This window comes from Pristiophorus japonicus, chromosome 33 (genome assembly GCF_044704955.1).
Source record: "Pristiophorus japonicus isolate sPriJap1 chromosome 33, sPriJap1.hap1, whole genome shotgun sequence".
In the NCBI taxonomy this organism is placed as follows: domain Eukaryota; kingdom Metazoa; phylum Chordata; class Chondrichthyes; family Pristiophoridae; genus Pristiophorus; species Pristiophorus japonicus.
In genome coordinates this window covers 6487387-6508173 of record NC_092009.1, presented here as the reverse complement: position 1 = coordinate 6508173, position 20787 = coordinate 6487387, and the positions used below count along the sequence as shown (strand labels likewise).

The window sequence follows — 20787 nt, the reverse complement described above, 5'->3', positions numbered from 1 at the left end:
CCCCAAGGTATTATTTTCTTTATAGGTTCAGTCTCTCAGGTGGTCTCCGCTCTCGTGTGGAGCGTCTTAGTTGTGGTTCAGTTGTTTGCCTTGGTGCCTGTTTTTCTGTCGGTGTGATTGCTGGTATCTCGCCTGGGCTGTCTTTTGAGACTGCCCTTTTCTCAGGTTGTTCCCTCTGTCTGTCCACCAGGTGTGGTGCGAGTTCCAATTTGTACTCTGCCTCTGGTTCTGCAGTGTTATCAGTGAATCTACTTTTTACTTGGCATACATGCCTCCGGCAGGTTTGGCCATTGTCCATTTGTACCACAGTAGCCTGTTTACTTCCTTATCTGTCACTGTCCCTGCAAACCATTTGGGACCCCGGCCATAGTTGAGCACAAACACTTTGTCCTCTATCATATTCCACCTCCCCCTCGAATTTCGGTCATCGTACTCAGTTAGCTTCCGGCGCTTTGCCTCAACAATTTCATGCATATCTGGGAGGATTAAAGGGAGTCTCGTCTTTAAGGTTCGATTCATCAATAGTTGCGCGGGGGGAACCCCAGTCAACGAATGCGGACGAGGTCTGTATGTCAGCAGCAGTCGCGGCTCTGCAGCGTGGGACCTTGGATTTTTAGCATTCTTGCTTCACGATTTGCACTGCTCGCTCCACCTGGCCATTGGAGGCCGGCTTGAATGGTGCCGTCTGAACGTGATTTATGCCGTGGTCAACTATGAAATCTTGAAATTCTGCGCTGTTGAAGCACGGACCATTATCACTGAGCAATAGGTCAGGGATTCCGGACGTAGCAAACATGGTTCTGAGGCTCTCCACAATGGTGGAGATGGTGCTCGAGTTTAAAATGGTGCATTCGATCCACTTTGAAAATGCATCAACGACTACGAGGAACATTTTGCCCATGAATGCGCCCGCATAGTCTACATGCACCATCGACCACGGTTTGGTGTGCGAGGGCCACGGGCTTAGGGGGGCCTCACTGGGGGTATTACTGCGTTGGGCACAAATGGTGCATCGACGGACGCAGAGCTCCAAGTCTGCGTCAATGCCAGGCCAGCAGACGTGGGATCTGGCTATGGCCTTCATCAGGATGATCCCTGGCTGCTCGCAGTGGAGCTCCGGGACAAACGCTGTCTACCTCGCAAGGGCATAACTACTCGGTTGCCCCATGTCAGGCAGTCTGCCTGTAGTGATAGTTCATGCATGCGCCTATGGAAAGGTTTGATCTCCTCGGAGCAGGCATCACGAGTCTCTGCCCAGTCACGAGTTAAAACACATCTTTTGACGAAGGATAACGTGGGGTCGCTGGTCGTCCAAGCTCTGATTTGGCGAGCCGTCATGGGTGAACCTGTGGATTCAAAGGCATTGATTGCAATGACCATCTCACAGTCCTGTTCGTCGGACCCTTCCGTGGTCGCCAGGGATAGCCTGCTAAGCGCGTCGGCACAGGTGTCTGTGCCAAGTCTGTGCCTTATTGTACAGTCGTAAGACGCTAGCATGAGTGCCAACTGCTGAATGCGCGCCGAGGCGTTGGCGTTTATTGCCTTGCACTCGGATAGCAGGGACGTGAGGGGTTTGTGGTCAGTTTCTCACGCGAACTTGGCCCCAAAAAGGTATTGGTGCATCTTTTTGACACCGTACACACACACGAGCGCCACCTTCTCAAACCGCGAAAGTGACCTGGAGGCGGAAGCTATGGGTTGTAATTTACCCGCATCATTGACATGTTGTAAAATGCACCCGACCCCATACGCTGACGCTTCACATGTGAGAACTAGCTTTTTACCTCGATCAAAGAAAACCACAACACTGTTCGAACGTAGAAGGTTGCATGCCTTATTGAAGGCGCGTTCCTGGGTCTCCCCCCAAAACCAATCGCACCCCTTCCTGAGTAGCACATGGAGAGGCTCCAGCAGCGTGCTTAATGTCTGCATAAAGTTCCCAAAGTAATTCAGTAGCCCGAGAAAGCAGCGCAGTTCTGAGACATTCCGGGGCCTGGGTGCCAGGCGAATTGCTTCTGTTTTGGATTCTGTTGGGCAGATTCCATCAGCGGCAATCCTTCTGCACAAAAATTCAACCTCGGGCGCGAGAAACAGACACTTGGATTTCTTAACTCTTAGGCCTACCCGATCCCATCGACTTAGTACTTCCTCCAAATTGCAGAGATGGGAGTCGGTGTCCCTGCCCGTGATAAGTATGTTGTCTTGAAATATAACCGTCCCCGGGATGGACTTGAGCAGACTCTCCATTTTGTGCTCGAATATAGCAGATGCCGACTTGATGCCGAATGGACATCGATTGTACATGAAAAGGCCTCGATGTGTGTTGATGGTGGTGAGTAGCTTAGTCTCTTTGTTCAGTTCTTGCGTCATATACGCAGATGTGAGATCTTGTTTCGAGAAAAGTTTTCCTCCAGCCAATGTGGCAAATAGATCCTCCGCTCTGGTCAGAGGGTACTGGTCCTGTAGGGAGACTCTGTTTATGGTAGACTTATAATCCCCACAGATTTTTACGGATTCATCAGGCTTCATGACGGGGACGATGGGACTTGCCCAGTCGCTTAATTCCACGAGTGAGATAATGCCTTCCTGCAGAAGCCTGTCCAGTTCGTGTTCAATCTTTTCCCTCATCACATAAGGCACAGCTCTAGCCTTGTGATGGACCGGTCTGGCATCCTGTGTGACGTAGATTTTAACTTTCGCCCCTTTGAAGGCTGAAAGAGATGTTCAAAACGACTTGGAACTGTTGAGCAGGAGCTCCGTTCCTCTGACGACATGGTGTGAACATCATCCCATTTCCAATTTAGTTTTGCCTGACAGCTTCTTTCCAACAATGTTGGGAGATCTCCGAGGACAATCCACATGGAAATCGGTTCACTGTCCCTTTGTATGTGACAGAGAGCATGGCGCTGCCAAGGACTGGGATGATTTCTTTGGTATAGGTCCTTAGTTTGGTGTCGATCCTTGTGAGTTTTGGTCTGTTCCTTTTGTGCGGCCACAGATGTTCAAATTGTTGAACGCTCATGAGAGATTGACTAGCTCCCGTGTCCAGTTCCATGTTGACGGGTATCCCGTTGAGTAGGACCCTCATCATTATTGGAGGCGTCTTGTTGTAAGAACAGTGGACATTTATCGTGTTGACCCGCTGTACCTCGGTGTCCCGGGCACTGTCCCCAACTTCTTCTGGTCCGCTTTCCGACCCTTCTGATTCATATACCAGCCGAGCTGCTCTTTTTTTGCACGTGAGCCAGATGTCCTGGAAAGTTGCAGTTTCTGCAAACAGCATGCTGAAATCGACACCCCCTTGTTGAGTGCCTTCCCCCACATCTCTAGCACAGACCGCTTCCTTTGTTTGCGAAGGATGAGCTGCGCCTGGCTGATCTCTCTTGAGCTTCTCTCATTCTGAAGTTGATTGCTCACATTGTGTGTTGATGAGGTGTGAATGGCCGTTCATTTGGCCCTTTATCTGCTTCTGGCGCCACTGCCTGCTGTGAACCCCTGCTCTCCTGCCTTTATCTGTGCCTGGGGGTAGCGGCTTGTTTCAAGCTGTGAACCCCTTGTTGCGATGTTTCGTTAGTTGTCGTACCCGCAGTGTAGATCAACCTTGTTTCTTCTTCTCCTGCCAAGAATGTCTGTGCAATCAGTGCTGCTGCCTCTAGGGTCAAGTTCCTGGTCTCTATAAGCTTTCGGAATATGCCTGCGTGGCCTATTCCTTCAATAAAAAAGTCTCTCAGTACTTCTCTCCTTAGTTCATTGGAGAACACACATAAACTAGCCAACGTCCGAAGTTCCGCCACAAAGTCGGGTATGCTCTGGCCCACACAGCGTCTGTAGTTGTGGAACCTGTGCCTGGCCATATGTAGGCTGCTCGCTTGCTTCAGGTGGTCTCTCAAACGACTTGCTTGCTGGTTTCTCGGGTGCCAGCAGGTCCTTCATTGAGGCGTATGTTTTCGAGCCACAGCTGGTCAAGAGATGGGCTCTTCTCTTGTCTGCCTTATCGTCGCCTAACCAGTCTTTGGTTACAAAGCTTTGCTGGAGCCTTTCTATAAAGTCCTCCCAATTGTCTCCAGCATTATATTTCTCATCTGAGCCGTTGGTCGCCATTCTGTGGATTCTGTGATCCCGTAACTCGTCGCCACTTTAAAGTCCTGGCCCTGCAGTACAGACTTACACGAGGCACATGCTGAAGTCAAGCTCACTCTTGACCTGCACCTTTATTTCACAGCTCTTGAGTGCCACGCTTGCCTGAGACCTGCCTTTATATACCTGTGTGGCACAGGTATGCAGTGTCTCCTGCAAGTACATCCCTGGTGGTAAAGTATGCTTGTGGTTACAGGTCATATCTAGTTACAGTCATGAATAGCATGGTAAGGTACAGTTATATACAGTCGTGTGAAATAAATTACACTGCTCACCTGGGGCTCGCTTACCGTGTCGGAAATTTGAGTAGAGCGCTTGCTTAGGGAGTCTCGTGTCGGGCATGTGGACAATGTGGCCCGCCCAGCGGAGCTGGTCGAGTGTGGTCAGTGCTTCAGTGCTGGGTATGTTGGCCTGAGCGAGAACACTGATGTTGGTGCGTCTGTCCTCCCAGGGGATTTGCAGGATCTTGCGGAGACAGCCCTGGTGGTATTTCTCCAGTGATTTGAGATGTTTGCTGTATATAATCCATGTCTCGGAGCCATACTGCGGGGAAGGTATCACCAACGTCCTGCACACCATAAGCCTGGTGCCAGATTTGACGTCCTGATCTTCAAACACTCTCCTCCTCAGGTGATCGAAGGCTGTGCTGTCACACTGCAGGAGGTGTTGGACCTCGTCATCGATGTCTGCCATTGCTGATAGTAGGTTGCCGCGACGTGGAAAATTGTCCACGCTGTCGAAGGCCACACTTACAGCCTTCCTAAATATAGCACCCTCATTCTATTCTCTTAAAACAAGTTCCTGAATTCTCGGCTAGCTGTGTAGGTTAGAGCTGTGGTTTTATCCTCAGATAGATTCTATCACAGTGTTTCCGTAGTGAAGTAGATATCACATTCGCCTCACACACGAAAGGTCCCCGGTGCGAAACCGGGCGGAAAGATCTTGAAAACTTGAAAATGAGACGATTGGCTGACTCCTGTTCCTAACGCTTACGTTCGTATGATTTCTTGACCTTTCACAGAAGAACAAACTCTCCTCTGAACATGCATGAGAAAGCTCCAGAAAATATTTCCCCCCGAGGTGCTTTCGTTTGTGAGGCGAACGTGTTAACCATTACACTGCAGAAACATCTCCACTTTTAGCACCAGATTACCAAAATTAAACCCAATGAGATCGGGATAAAAGTTCCTCACATGCTCAAGGCAAAATATATGATTGCCGGTCTACAAAAGAATGAACAAACTTCAGTACCAGGTCAGACGGAAATGTTAAGCGAGCAGGTGGACCGCTGAATCGTACTTTAAAGAAGTTGGTGGTGACAAAACAAATGGATTCCGCTTAATGATTAAATATAAGAAATGTCAGAAGTGGGACATAAACCGACATTTCCAGAGGAAACAGTGACTTGAACACAGCACCTTACACCACTCGGCCATCCTGAATATTCAGTGCTGCCTATGGCCACCTGCAGGTTGATTTTGAACTTTTGTGTCCTGTCACATTAAATAAATGAGGGTAGAAATCGTATCTCTGCCTGACACCGGGGAAACAGTGAGACAGACCTTGGAGCAAGGTTCTGGTTATTGCCAAACAGCCAAGGAAATAATAATTCTGGAAGAAAAATATCCAAGAGGACAGTGACCCCGAAGTGATGTGAACACACAACCTTCGGATCTGGATTCAGACACACTACCGTTGCACCATGAGACCTACACAGTGAGCTGGAGATGTTTTGCTATATGAAGGTTCTGCATACAAGGGGCTTTAAAATCCCTTCACAATCCCACCAGGTATCACAGGCTGCGCTCACCTGACAGGCAACATCTGATTTCTTCTTAAACTTTTCTCTTGCTTTCACGGGAAACAATCAATAATTAACCCCTCACCTTCTGTTGCACAATCAAACAAATGCTAACGCAGGAACAGTCCATACTTCAATCATTTGTCCTGTGCTTTGCATCTTAACTCGATAACCATATCCCATTTTACTCACTGTATTTTAGCTTTCTGGTTCAAAGTCTTCAGGCATCTGGGGCAAATTTATTATCAAATTTAACAGCACCGGTTATTCCTATCGTGCACACAAAATACAATCAGTAGTGAAGATAATATCCCACCGTGCGTATTTGCAGATTCAACGCAATAGGATTTCAAATAAAGTGAAAGAATTTTACACTGAAAAGATTTGCAAGAGTTACTTGTATTTGTGTCTTCAATGAAACTTTGTGGCGTCTGACTCCCGTTCATGCCTCTGCTGAATAAGAAAGGAGAGTTTGACGTTGACCAGACTGCACTGCCCCTGATATTTGTCAGCTCATCCTTTATATTCAGTGGTTTCTCGCCCTTTGATGGGCTGCAGTGTCGCGGATATCACGTTGGCCTCACACGCAAAAGGTCCCCGGTGGATCCGTTTTCTCTCAGTCAATGTTTTCCATTTATTGAAGTGAAATAAAGAGCAATTAATGAATAAGGGAGCCCTTTTGCCAGGAGAATAAATAGCAAATAAAAACAGCAAATGCTGGAATTCTCAGCAGGTCAGGCAGCATTTTCCGGGAGACTAAACTCGCCTCCGATTGTTCATCCACATAATGTTTCTGCTCGGGATTGAACCAGGGACCTTTTGCGTGTAAAGCAAACGTGATAAACACTACACAAGTTTCAACAGCAAGCTTCAACATCTGGGGCGGAGTCAACAGGCGCCTGGCTGCAATGAGCGATAAAAACTTCCGTTGGGCGGCAGCCCGGCTACCTCAGTCGGTAGAGTATGAGACTTTTAATTTCAGGGTCGTGGGTCCGAGCCCCACGTCAGGGGATTACATTTATTTTAATTTAATGCAGCTTTCATGGAAAAACATCATTAATTAACCCACAATCTTCTTTTGCACAATTAAAGAAATGCTAACTGAATGAACTCCATAATTCAAGTTTGTGAAATACTCAATCATGATTTCAATCATCATTAATCCACCCACAATATTTGACATACGTCAAGGATGCCACTTTTGTCCAGCCAGGCTAGCTCAGTCGGTAAAGCTTGAGACTTTTAATCTCAGGGTCGTGAGTTCAGGGTTGGGCGAATAAGTTTTGTTAAACTTTTCTGTTGCTTTCACGCGAAAACATCATTAATTAACTGATCAATTAGAGAGGCTGGGTCCGTTTCCTTTGGAACAGAGTATTTGTCCTCCAGGATCGATAGTTTCTTTGCTGAATCACAATAACCAGACCCTATATCTCCCTCTGGATGTTCGGGGGTGTCCCGTACATTCCCAGTCGTGTGATTGCCCCTTTTCTGTTCTCCAATTCAATCCATATGGTCTCGTCCAAAAATCTGTCCATCTCCACCTGAAATATATTCAATGACCCAGCCTCCACAGCTCTCTGGCGCAGAGAGCTCCAAAGATTCACCACCCTCTGAGAGAAGAAATTCCTCCTCATCTCCGTTTTAAATGGGCGACCCTTAAACCTTCAGGGAATAAGGGGTTATGGGGATCAGCCATGATCGTATTGAATGGTGGAGCAGGATCGAGGAAACATGTGGCCTACTCCTTCTCGGACTTCTTATGTTCTTATGACCCCTTATTCTGAAACTGTGCCCCCAAGTTCTAGATTCCCCCACAAGGGGAAACATAGAAACATAGAAAATAGGTGTAGTAGTAGGCCATTCGGCCATTGGAGCCTGCACCACCATTCACTATGATCAGAGCTGATCATTCCCTCAGTACCCCTTTCCTGCTTTCTCTCCATACCCCTTGATCCTTTTAGACATAAGGGACAAATCTAACTACTTTTTGAATGTGTGGGTTAATTCGCGTGAAAGTAACATAAAAGTTTAAGGAAAATAATTCACGCAAGGTGGGGCTCGAACACATGACCTTAAAATTAAAAATCTCATGCTCTACAGACTGAGCTCGCCACGCTTGCCCACATCGACTTTGTCAATGGTGACTCCCAGGATGTTGATGTGTATTAGTCAAAGGAACATAAGAAATAGGAGCAAGAGTCGGCCATCCGGCCCCTCGAGCCTGCTCCACCATTTAATAAGATCATGGCTGATCCGATCATGGACTCAGCTCCACTTCCCCGCCCGCTGACCATAACCCCTTAACCCCTTATTGTTTAAGAAACTGTCTATTTCTTTCCGAAATATATTGAATTTCGCAGCTTCCACAGCTCTCTGGAACAGTGAATTCCACAGATTTACAGCCCTCTGAGAGAAGAAATTCCTCCTCATCTCAGTTTTAAATGGGCGGCCCCTTATTCTAAGATCATGCCCCTAGTTCCAGACTCCCCCATCGGTGGAAACATCCTCTCTGCATCCACTGTTGGTGAAAATAAATTCACATAGACTCTGGTAAGGTAAGAGAAACAACTTTATAGCTAACAGAGCTCTGGGAGAAGAGTTGAGATCTAGCGATCTCCCCGAGTGCCTTGTGCCGCAGGGTTCTAAGCAGTTTACAGGGGGCGGAATACAATCACTTAAATTAATTTACAAACAACCAATCGATCCATATGGCAACGCAATTCATTTACATTCAACATTTTAGTCCTCGTAAAACCTGATAGCATGGTGCGAGTTTGCGGGCCCTTCCTCTTTATCTTCTTTTGTGGTTAGTTATTCTGTTGCAAAGCTTTCGATGAAACAGTGGCCTGCATCTGGCCAGGAGTCATTTGTTGCTGCAGAGTTCATATCAGGGACAGTAGATAGGCTTCTTGGTACAAAGTTCATTTCGTGGTGGCTTACCCCATCATGCTTTGCTTTGTCTGAAAATCCACTCCAACATCGTCATTCTGTTCTCGGAAAACCAGCTGCTGAAGTATCGGCCCGCTGTGTAGGTTAAAGCTCTGATTATATTCCTAAGATCACTTTAACCACTCCGTTTCTGTAGTGTAGCGGTTATCACACTCGCCTCACACGCGAAAAGTTCCTGGTTCAAGCCCAAGCGGAAACGTTATTTTGGAGGCTATTTTGTTGTAAATAAATTGAACAAAAGTCGCCCAAGGTTCCTTGTCGCATGAGCAGTGAATATTTTAAACCAGTCTCCCACACACAGAGTGGATAAAGTCAGAGAGGGGAGAAAACTACATCAATGATTAAGCTCTTTAAATGATTAACATAAGAACAGAAGAAATACGAACAGGAGTCGGTCATTCGGCCTCTCGATCCTGCTCTGCCATTCAATAAGATCATGGCTGATCTGACCATGGATTCTGAGTTAAGGCACTCGGGGGCCTTTTCTCTCTCCCCTGAGAAGGTTCACTTTCTACAGTCCAGCCTCTAAAAGGCACAGTACTTGCCGGGTTTGAGTCCTGAGGATGAGTCATCCGCCTAGAGCCACAGGTCGAGGTCATGAATGCTTGGCTCACGGAGATGGCCTTCTGCAGTGTGACTGTGGTATCATCTGACATTAGCTTATGAAGAAGGCCCTCGTGGCCGATTCCGATGACAAAGATATCCCGCAGTGCTTCGGTGAGGTGGTCACCAAAATCCCACGGTGCCGCCAGCCACCTGAGGTCTGCAGCATATTTATATCTCCTGGCCTTCGGGCCGTCGGTGTGTATAAAACCGCTGTCTGGCTGTGAAGGTGCTCTCTTTGGGCTTGAGTTGTTCTTGGATCAGTGTTACAAGCTCCTCGTACATCTTGGTCATTGTCTTAGCTGGTGCCAGAAAGTCCCTGACGAGGCCGTAGAAGGTGGGCCCACAACTGGTTAACAGGATAGCTCTGCACTTATCAGCCAGTGTGACCGGGTTGTCACCTGCCAGATAGTTTGCTGTGAAGAAATGGACAAGCCACTCCACAAAGGCTTCCCAATCATCACCATCGGCGAACTGCTGCAACGTACCAAGTTTAGCCATTTTCGTGTGAAGGTCCGTAATCGCGTCGCCAATTGTTATAACTTCAGATGCTCTGATAATGACTCCACGACACAATGTGTAGTGCTTGAACTGTAGTGATCTTCGTCCTTTATTGATAACCACAGAGTGAGCATCACACCTGATGTCTTGCCTTTTATACGAGGCCAGGCATACCTGAACAGGTAAGCTACAAGCCTCCCACTGCAGTGCCCTCTGGTGCACAACTTGCAATAGTTCAAGCAATAACCATGTCGGACACATGACACGTGTCACTGTGGAACCGTTTCTCTCACTCAAAGTTAGACACACTACCGTGGGCACCACGAGGTCTAGGTAGGTAGCCATTGACATTCAGGTTCATATCTAAATATATATAAATATACCGACATTTATCACAACTGTTCCCTGGTGGTCATTGGGTTAAGATCCAGTGCGCTAACCTGGTTTCAATCCTCGATCAATTCATCGCATAAAAATAATTGAGGTCTGTGAGACGATTAATAATTGCTGTAATCACCATGAATACCAATACGTTCTGTGATAGACCGACCTTACAGACTAACTGGCTTCTCCTGCCCTTTGCCAGGCACGTGTTCGAGGTATAATTTTGTAAACAGGGTGAGTTCGCTGATTGCGGGGAGATGGTAGGAGACTCTGTGGCCCCACTGTGAGGAAGTGAACACGGTGGCTGGGTGATTGGTGACATTTCTGTAAAGGTCAGCGGAGGAGAAGGAATGAGAACTTTCAGTGTGGGACAGAAGTTGTTTAAGGTGAGCCAACACATTCCCATTCAGCACAGAGGGAGCTCACTGGTCATTGTTCTTTTGGATATTGTTCTTCCAGAATTAATATTTCCTTTGCTGTGTCGAAATAACCAAACCCTTGCTCCAAGGTCTGTCTCACTGTTTCCCCGGTGTCAGGCAGAGATACGCCTGCTGCACTCGTTTATTTCATGTGAAATGACACAATAGTTCAAAATCAACGTGCAGGTGGCCACGCACAGCACTGAATAGTCAGGTTGGCCGAGCAGTGTAAGGTGCTGTGTTTACATCACTGTTCTTCTCTGGAAATGTGGGTTCATGTCCCATTTAATCATTAAGCGAAACCAATTTGTTTTGTCACCACCAACTCCTTAAATGTGCGATTCAGCAGTCCACCTGCTCGCTTAACATTTCCGTCTGACCTGGTGCTGAAGTTTGTTCATTCTTCTGTCGACCATCAATCATATATTTTGCTCTGAGCATGTGAGGAACTTTTATCCCGATCTCATTGGGTTTAACTTTGGTAATCTGGTGCTGAAAGTGGAGATGTTTCCGCAGTGTAACGGTTAACACGTTCACCTCACACGCGAAAGCACCTCGGGCGGAAATATTTTCTGGAGCTTTCTCATGCATGTTCAGAGGAGAGTTTGTTCTCCTGTGAAAGGTCAAGAGATCAGAAGAACGTAAGAGTTAGGAACAGGAGTCAGATATTCAAGATCTTTCCGCCCGGTTTCGGAACGGGGACCTTTCGTGTGTGAGGCGAATGTGATAACTACTACACTACGGAAACACTGTGATTGAATCTATCTGAGGATAAAACCACAGCTCTAATCTACACAGCTAGCCGAGAATTCAGGAGCTTGTTTTAAGAGAATAGAATAAGTGTGCTATATTTAGGAAGGCTGTAAGTGCCTTTTCCACGCCTCGGGAAACTTTTCCACGCCTCGGGAACCGACTATCAGCAATGGCAGGCATCGATGACGAGGTCCAACACCGCCTCCAGTGTGCCAGCACAGCCTTCGATCACCTGAGGAGGAGAGTGTTTAAAGACCAGGACCTCAAATCTGGCATCATGCTTATGGTCTACAGCGCGGTGGTGATACCTGCACCGCGATATGGCTCCGAGACATGGACTATATACATCAGACATCTCAAATCACTGGACAAATACCACCAGGGCTCTCTACGCAAGATCCTGCAAATCCCCTGGGAGGACAGACGCACCAACATTAGTGTTCTCGCTCAGGCCAACATCACCAGCATTGAAGCACTGACCACACTCGACAAGCTCCGCTGGGCGGGCCACATTTTCCACATGCCCAACATGAGACTCCCTAAGCTAGCGCTCTACTCAGAACTCCGACATGGTAAGCGAGTCACAGGTTGCCAAAGGAAACGTTTCGGGCACACCCTCAAAGCCTCCCTGATAAAATGCTACATCCCCACCTGCACCTGGGAGTCCTTGTTCCTTGGGTTGAGTTGCCTGTGCTGCGTGATCCGTGCCGGATCGATCATCCTCAGCCACGTGGTATGTCACAGCACGTTTGCACATTCACTGGAGGTACCCCATCGTTGTGCAGCCTTTGCACACGTAGTGCTTTAATCGACATTGATGGGCCCGAGGATTACCCCCGCAGCACCAACACGGTGCTATTAGATTCACATTTACCCCCGATGGCGCACTCTGAGTCATCACAGGTCTTGCACCCACAGACGTATCGACCCTGCCATATGCAGTTCGGCCGGCTAGCGACATCATTTTATGCACAGTACTTGCCGGTGAGCTTCGATGTTGAGAAGATATCTGTTTGGTGTTATCGTCCGTGGCCATGCATGCCTGGGCGATCGCGATGGCCCTGCTCAGGTCTCGGTTTTCAGCAGCCAACAGCTTTCAAAGAATGACGTCGTGGCTGATGCCCAGCACGTAAAACTCCCACAGCATTTGCCCCAACGCAGCAAGGTCCCGCGAGGTGTCTCAGGTCGGTGACATAATCCGCCAGATCCTGGTCCCCGGAGCGATGGTGCGTGTAAAAACGATATCTGGTCATGAGGATACTCTCCTTCGGCTTGAGGTAGTCCCAAACCAGTGTGCACAACTCTGAATATTCCTTTTCCGTTGGTTTTGTCGGTGTGAGCAGAATCTTGATGAGGCTGTATATTTTAGGCCCACAGACGGTGAGGAGAACCACCCTTTGCTTGGCCACGTTAGTGTCTCCTTCCACCTCGTTGGCCACAAAGTACTGGTCGAGCTGCTCGACGAAGGCTTCCCAATCATCACCCTCTACGGATCTCTCCAATATTCCAACGGCAGCCATGGTTGTGTGAAGGTTCGTATTCTGTTACTCGTCGCCAATTGTTCTGTAGAGAAGAACTCCCCGAGGCTGAGTACTGTGAGCTAAACTTAGTGTGACCTTAGTCTGCTTTATTACAACTCCATAGTGCCTGACCAACTTGGCAGCCGACCTTTTATTCTGGCCCTGCACGTGTGGGCAGGTAACCATTAGGACTCCAACAGTCGCGCACTCTGGTGGCAAGTATTACATAGTTACATAATTCACATAATTGTTATCGTTCAGAAGTTATAATTCCAATGAATGCCTGAATCATCCGAAAGGAGCTTGGTTTGTAGGACAAGGCTACATATCAGGAAGGAGTGTAGTCAGATGACAAGGGAAGTGATTTTCTGATTAAAAGTTAGGAGAATACAAAGAGTAAATGCTGGTAACAGTGAGCAGGTCAGGCAGCATCTGTGGAGAGAGAAACAGAGTTAACGTTTCAGGTTAATGACCTTCCATCAGAAGTTGGGCACTTGTGTTCGGTAATACTTTTAAAAATTTAAATTGTCACGTAGCAGGGGTAAGGAAAAGATATAAAATGTGGCATTTGGAACAGATAGTTTAGAATCCGATTAATTTTTGATCAATTTGTACACCGAGCTGGGAACTGTAACGGGTTTGAGTTCTTCGGCGAACATTCGCAAGGTTTGGGTGTAAGTACTGTTTTGAAGTGTTTGTTATATTATTGTCTGTTTAATAACTCTGACATTTAATATTGCGGACCATATGACTGCACTGTGCGTGTTCCAGCTCTGTTTGGAGCACCGATCCCTTCAATCTGTCGCTTGACAGGGACAGTTGGATTCGCCGTATCTTTGTTTGGTGAAATTTCAAAGATTGAAAGTGGCGCATATCAACCTGGTCACCTACTCACTATCCGCTACACGCTGCTCCCGTGAGATGAAGCCCAGTTGCTGTTTCAAGCTTGAATGCAGGTCCAAGCAGAACTCATTCATAGAAAGGCCAATTCGCTGAGATACCTGATTCTTTGCACCGAACTCCTTCGCAAAGAGTTGCAGTTCGTGTGGGTTGATTCGGGCACATCTTTCCCCACACTCCAACACTTCAAACACAACTCAACGGCTGTAAAGCGCTTTGGGGCGTCATGAGTTCCTGAAAGGTGCTGTCGAAATGCAAGTCCTTCTTTGCAAAAATTCGATGCAAGTTCCAAATTCGTGGGTAAATTGAGGGCTCGTCCAGGATTTGAACCCGGGACCTCTCACCAAATTTCAAGTAATAACCCCAAAGCGAGAATCATACCCCTAAACCAACGAGCCAACTACTGCACAACTGTGGAGCTCAGGTGTAACCATTATTGAAGCATGTTTAGTGTGTTGCTATTCTTGATCGGAGGAGCACATGGGACAGAATCAGTGAATTTGCTTTTTCGACCTGTCTTCTGAAGCACCGCACAGTCCCACTCCGACAGTCAATGAGCTGTTGGGACGTTACTGTATCCAGGCTGCGGGTGGCCAACAGGCGCCTGGCCGGAATGAGCGATAAAATCGTGCATGAGCCAGAAGCCCGGCGTGCTCAGTCGGTAGAACATGAGACTCTTAATTACAAGGTCCTGGGTTTGAGCCCCATGTTGGGCGATTGCATTTCTTTTAATTTTATGTTGCTTTCATGGAAAATCATCATTCATTAACCCACAATCTTCTTTTGCACAATTAAAGAAATGCTAACTGAAGGAACTCCATAATTGAATCATTTCTTCTGTGCTCTGCAAGTGAACTCTGAAACCATAAACCATTTTACACACTGTGCTTTCGGGGTCTGGGTCAAAATGTTCATTGCTGATAACATCAACAGGAGACTGGGGAAACAGTGAGACTGACTTTAGAGCAAGGGTCCGGTAATTGTGAAACACCAAAGAAAATAGCAATTCTGGAAGAAAAACATCGAAACGAAATGTGAGCTGACATCCTGAAAGAAGTGTTAAGGCAGAAGGTTAAATGCTGCAGCCCTTTCTGCAAAAAATTCCTTTCACAAATATTTCAATGTCCGAAACGGCACAAAGCAAAAATGTTCCTTTTAAAGTCAATAAACACCTGAATTTCCGCACCCCGCGAATCTCCTGAATCAGATGCCTCTAGTTTTGCCGACTCAATCCATGTCCCTTTGCAATGTTGTGCTCCCACCCACACTATGAAATGTGCCACTAACTTATCGAATCATGGAATGGTTACAGCAAGGAAGGCCATTCGGCCAATCGAGCCCGTGCCGACTCTCAGAGAGTCCCACTCCCCCGCCCTTCCCCCATAGCCCTGCAATTGTTTTTCCTTCAGACACTTATACAACTCCCGTCTGAAAGATAAGGTTGAGTCTTCCTCCACCGCCCTTTCAAGCCGTGCATTCCAGATCCGAACCACGCGCTGCTAAATGGCCATCTCCTTTTCCTATGTGTAAAGTCTGGGAAACATGAGATCAATTCCTGCCACACTCACAGCCTTCCAAAATATAGCACCGTCATTCTATTCTCGTAAAACAAACTCCTGAAGTATCGGCCAGCTGTGTAGGTTAAAGCTCTGGTTATATTCCTGAGATTACCTGAACCGCAGCGTTTCTGTAGTGTAGCAGTTATCACGTTCGCCTCACACACGAAAGGTCCCCGGTTCGAGCCCGGGCAGAAACATTATTTTGGAGACTATTTTTGCCGTGAAATAAATTGAACAAAAGTCGCCCCAGGTTCCTTGTCGCATGAGCAGTGAACATTTTAAACCAGTCTCCTAAATGCAGAGTGTGTAAAGTCAGAAAAGGGAGAAAACTTCATCAATGATTCAAAATCCTTGAATGATTAAAGTTCAGTTATTGAAGTTTCCACTGACCCTCAGTAACAATTCTACAAAACAACGCTGTCGGTTAATGAATGGGGAATAAAACAAATAATCTTCACCCATCCCCATCCCCATCCCCCGACACACAGTTTAATTCGTTGCATGTCATTATCTTAAAGATTTTGAATGTAATAGTTACTTTCTGAATCCGGGGTCCCTCTGTGAGCGCCGCACCACTGAACCAGCAGGAAACACATTAAAGAGTTTACCACAATTGCTGACATTTCTTAAGCTTTTGTCTTGTGTTTTTTCAGCTCTTCGTCCGTTTCAGCTCCTGACTGCGGATATTGCTGTGATTAAACCTGAACACAATGCAATGTCTCACAGCCCCTGCCTCGGTTAATACCAGCAGATCTGAGCCGCATTTCAAACCCACAAAAAACTCATTAGTTATTCGCTCTTCCCAGTTCCAGAGCTCAGAGGGTTATTGTCCATCCCTGGGATGCAAGTTACCTCGGACCCGGGCCAAAGCTCCCCGTACACCGAGCACAAGCTGAGGAAAACCCCGGGGGAGAGGATATCCTGGTGTGGGGGGCTACAGGGCCGTCGTACCCTTAAATAATCTCTCACAGCTCATCTGAAAGCAGCCGGAATGTGCCTGCCTCAGCCGTGAGGTTACACATGTTTATTTATAAAAAGAGAAGCAACTATCCTCATTCAGCAGATATAAGGCAAGATATCATCAAAAGAGGTTTTTGGACATTTTAAGTGATGTGTTTAATGCTTCAGTCCTTTTTGTGTTTAATTCCCACCCCCTATCTGGCTGTGCCTGCATTGAGCTTACCTCTAGGTAAGGTTGTTCTGAACTTACAAAAGTGGGCACTTACTCCAGCCGACGTTAGTTTGTATTAAGTTTTCACTGCCAAAACTTGCAAAACAGGCCTGAGTAGCTGGACACGCCCCTTTTTGAAAAAAAATACCTTACCTGAAGCCAACCTCAACTAACTCAGTAGAACTGGAGCAAACTAATATCCGAGAATTGCAATTTCTAACATTCTCCAAAGTAAACGAGTTGCTCCAAAAAACTAGGAGCAACTCCACCCGAAACTTGGGCCCTCAGTGTGGGACAGAAGTTGTTTAAGGTGTGCCAACACATTCCCGATCAGCACAGAGGGAGCTAACTGGTCAGCTCCCCTCTGTTGGGGCTGTTGTACCAGATGTTTCTGTAAGGCAATAAACGGCAACGCCTCGGCGCGAATTCAACGGTGGGCAATCATGCTGGCGTCCTACGACTATACCATAATGCAGAGACCACGCACAGACAAATGTGCGGACGCGCTCAGCATGCTACCCCTGGCGACCACGGAAGGGTCTGACGAACAGGACTGTGAGATAGTCTATGCAATCAATGCCTTTGAGTCCACAGGTTCACTCCTAACAGCTCAACAAATCAGAACCTGGACGGCCAGCAACCCCACGTTATCCTTATAAAAAAGATGTGTCCTAACCGGAGACTGGGCAGAGGCTCGTGATGCCTGCCCCGAGCAATTAAAACCCTTTCACAGGAGCATGCATGAGCTATCACTACAAGCAGACTGCCTGATGTGAGGCAGCCGAGTAGTCATGCCTCTGCGAGGCAGAGAGGCACTTGTCCGGTAGCTCCACCGCGAGCACCCGGGGATCGTTCTCATGAAGGCCAGAGCCTGATCCCATGTCTGGTGGCGTGGTATTGACGCGGACTTGGAGCTCTGCGTCCGAAGGTGCACTATTTGTGCCCAGCTCAGCAATGCCCCCAGGGAGGCTCCACTGAACCCCATGCCCTGGCCTACCAAACCGTGGTCACGGGTGCACATAGACTATGCGGGCCCATTCATGGGCAAAATGTTCCTCGTAGTAGTAGATGCATTTTCAAAGTGGATCGAATGCACCATTTTAAACTCGAGCAAAACCTCCACCACTTTGGAGAACCACACGTGAAATGTCCCCGGTTTGAACCCGTGTAGAAACATTATTTTGGAGACTATATTTGCTGTGAAATAAATTGAACAAAATTCGCCCCAGGTTCCTTGTCGCATGAGCACTGAACATTTTAAACCAGTCTCCGAAATACAGAGTGTGTAATGTCAGATAGGGGAGAAAACTTCATCAATGATTCAAGCTCCTTAAATGATTAACAAAAGAACATAAGAAATAGGAACAGGAGACGGCCATTCGGCCCCTCGATCCTGCTCTGACATTCAATAAGGTCATGGCTGATCTGTCCATGGATATTGAGTTAAGTGACTCGGGGGCATGTTCTCTCTCCCCTGAGAAGGTTCACGTTCTGGAGTCCAGCCTCTAAAAGGCTCCACTCTGTGCACAGTACTTGCCGGGTTTGAGTCCTGAGGATGAGTCATCTGCCTAGAGACACAGGTCGATGTCATGAATGCTTGGCTCATGGAGATGGCCTTCTGCAGTGTGACTGTGGTATCTGCTGACAGTAGCTTATGAAGAAGGCCCTCGTTGCCGATTCCGATGACAAAGATATCCCGCAGTGCTTCAGTGAGGTGGGCACCAAAATCCCACGGTGTCGAATGCCTCCTGAGGTCTGCAGCATATTTCGTGATCTCCTCGCCTTCGGGCCGTCGGTGTGTATAAAACCGCTGTCTGGCTGTGAGGATGCTCTCTTTGGGCTTGGGTTGTTCTTGGATCAGTATTACAAGCTCCTCGTACGCCTTGGTCGTTGTCTTCATTGGTGCCAGCAAGTCCCTGACGAGGCCACAGACCGTGGGCCCACAACTGGTTCGCGGGATAGCTGTGTACTTATCAGCCAGTGTGGCCGGGTCGTTTGCTGTGAAGAAATGGACAAGCCTCTCCACAAAGGCTTCCCATACATCACCATCAGCAAAATGCTGCAACGTACCAAGGTTAGCCATTTTCGTGAGAAGATCTGGAATCTCGTCGCCAATTGTTATACCTTCAGATGCTCTGATGATGACTCTACGAGACAATGTGTCCTTTATTGATACCCAGAGTGAGGAGCACAACTGGTGGCCTGCCTTTTGCACTAGGCCAGGCACACCTGCACAGGTAAGCTAAAAGTCTCCCACTGCAGTGCCCTCTGGTGCACACCTTGTAATAGTACAAGCAGTAACCATGTAGAACACATGACAGTTGTCACTGTGGAACAATTTCTCTCACTCAAGTTTAGACACACTACCGTGGGCACCACGAGGTCTAGGTAGCTAGCCATTGACATTCAGGTTCATATATAAATATATATAAATATAATGATATGTATCGTATCTGTTCTCTGGAGGTCAAGGGGTTAAGACCTGGCGCACTAACGTGGTTTCCATCCTCGTTCAATTCATCGCATAAAAATAATTGAGGTCTGTGAGACGATTAATAATTGCTGTAATCACCATGAATACCTATACTTTCTGTGATAGACTGAGCTTACAGACTATCTGGCTTCGCCTGCCCTTTGCCGGGCACGTGTTCGGGGTTTAATTTTGTAAAGTGGTTGAGTTAGCTGATCGCGGGGAGACGGTAGGATCCTCTGCGGCCCCACTGGGAGGATGTGGAAGTGAACACGGAGGCTGGGTGATCCGTGACATTTCTGTAAAAGGCAGCGGAGGAGAAGGATTGAGAACTTTCAGTGTGGGACAGAAGTTGTTGAAGGTGAGCCAACACATTCCCGATCAGCACAGACGGAGCTCACTGGTCAGCTCCCCTGTGTTGGGGCGGCTCTACCAGAGGTTTCTGTAGTGCAGTGGTTATCACGTTTGCTTTACACGCAAAAGGTCCCTGGTTCGATCATGGGTGGAAATATTATGTTTAAACTTGCTGTGGATGAACAATCGGAGGCGAGTTTAGTCTCCCTGCAAATGCTGCCTGACCTGCTGAGATTTCCAGCATTTGCTGTTTTTATTTGCTATTTATTCTCCTGGCAAAAGGGCTCCCTTATTCCTTAATTGCTTTTTATTTCACTTTAATAAATAGATAACTATGAGTGACAGAAAACGCATCCACCGAGGACCTTTCGCGTGTGAGGCCAACGTGATATCCGCTGCAATGCAGCCCATCAAAGGGCGAGAAACCACTGAATATAAAGGATGAGCTCACAAATATCAGGGGCAGTGCAGTCTGGTCAATGTCAAACTCTCCTTTCTTATTCAGCAGTGGCATGAACGGGAGTCAGACGTCACAAAGTTTAATTAAAGACACAAATACAAGGAACACATCCAAATCTTTTCAGTGTAAAATTCTTTCACTTTATTTGAAATCCTGCTGCGTTGAATCTGAAAATACGCATAGTGGGATTTTATCTTCACTACTGATTGTATTTTGTGTGCACGGTAGGAATAACCGGTGCTGTTAAATTTGATAAAAGTTGCCCCAGATTCGTGGTGTCATCGGCAATGAAGAGTTTGAACCACAAAGCTAAAATACAGTGAGTAAAATGGGATATGGTTTTCGAGTTAAGATGCAAAGCACAGCACAAATGATTGAAGTATGGAGTGTCCCTGAGTTAGCATTTGTTTGAATGTGTAAAAGAAGGTGAGGTGTTAATTAATGATGCTTTCCTGTGAAAGCAAGAGAAAAGTTTTCGAACAAACCATCCGGTGACAGTCAGGTGAGCGCTGCTTGTGATACGTGGTGGGAATGGGCGAGGATTTTAAAGCCCCTTGTATTGCAGAAACGTCATATAGACGAACATCCCTTAACTACTGTGTAGACCTTGTGGTGCAACGGTAGTGTGCCTGACTTTGGGTTAAAGGGTTGCGTGTTCAAATCATGTCGGGGTCACTGTTCTTTTAGAAATTGCTGTTTCAAAATAACCAGACACTTGCTGCAATGTCTGTCTCACTGGTTTGTGGTGGTGAGGTTGGTGACAGCATCAAACAAGAAAGAAGGGATGTGTGCAGTGGTGGTACAGC

At 47.2% G+C, this 20787-nt stretch overlaps 1 non-coding gene across 1 annotated transcript; it reads left to right on the top strand.

Moving 5' to 3' along the window:
* Window positions 1–15650: 15650 nt before the first annotated feature.
* trnav-cac (transfer RNA valine (anticodon CAC)) lies at window positions 15651–15723 on the top strand. The gene has a single exon. It is a non-coding gene; the product is annotated as a tRNA-Val (tRNA).
* Window positions 15724–20787: the final 5064 nt, after the last annotated feature.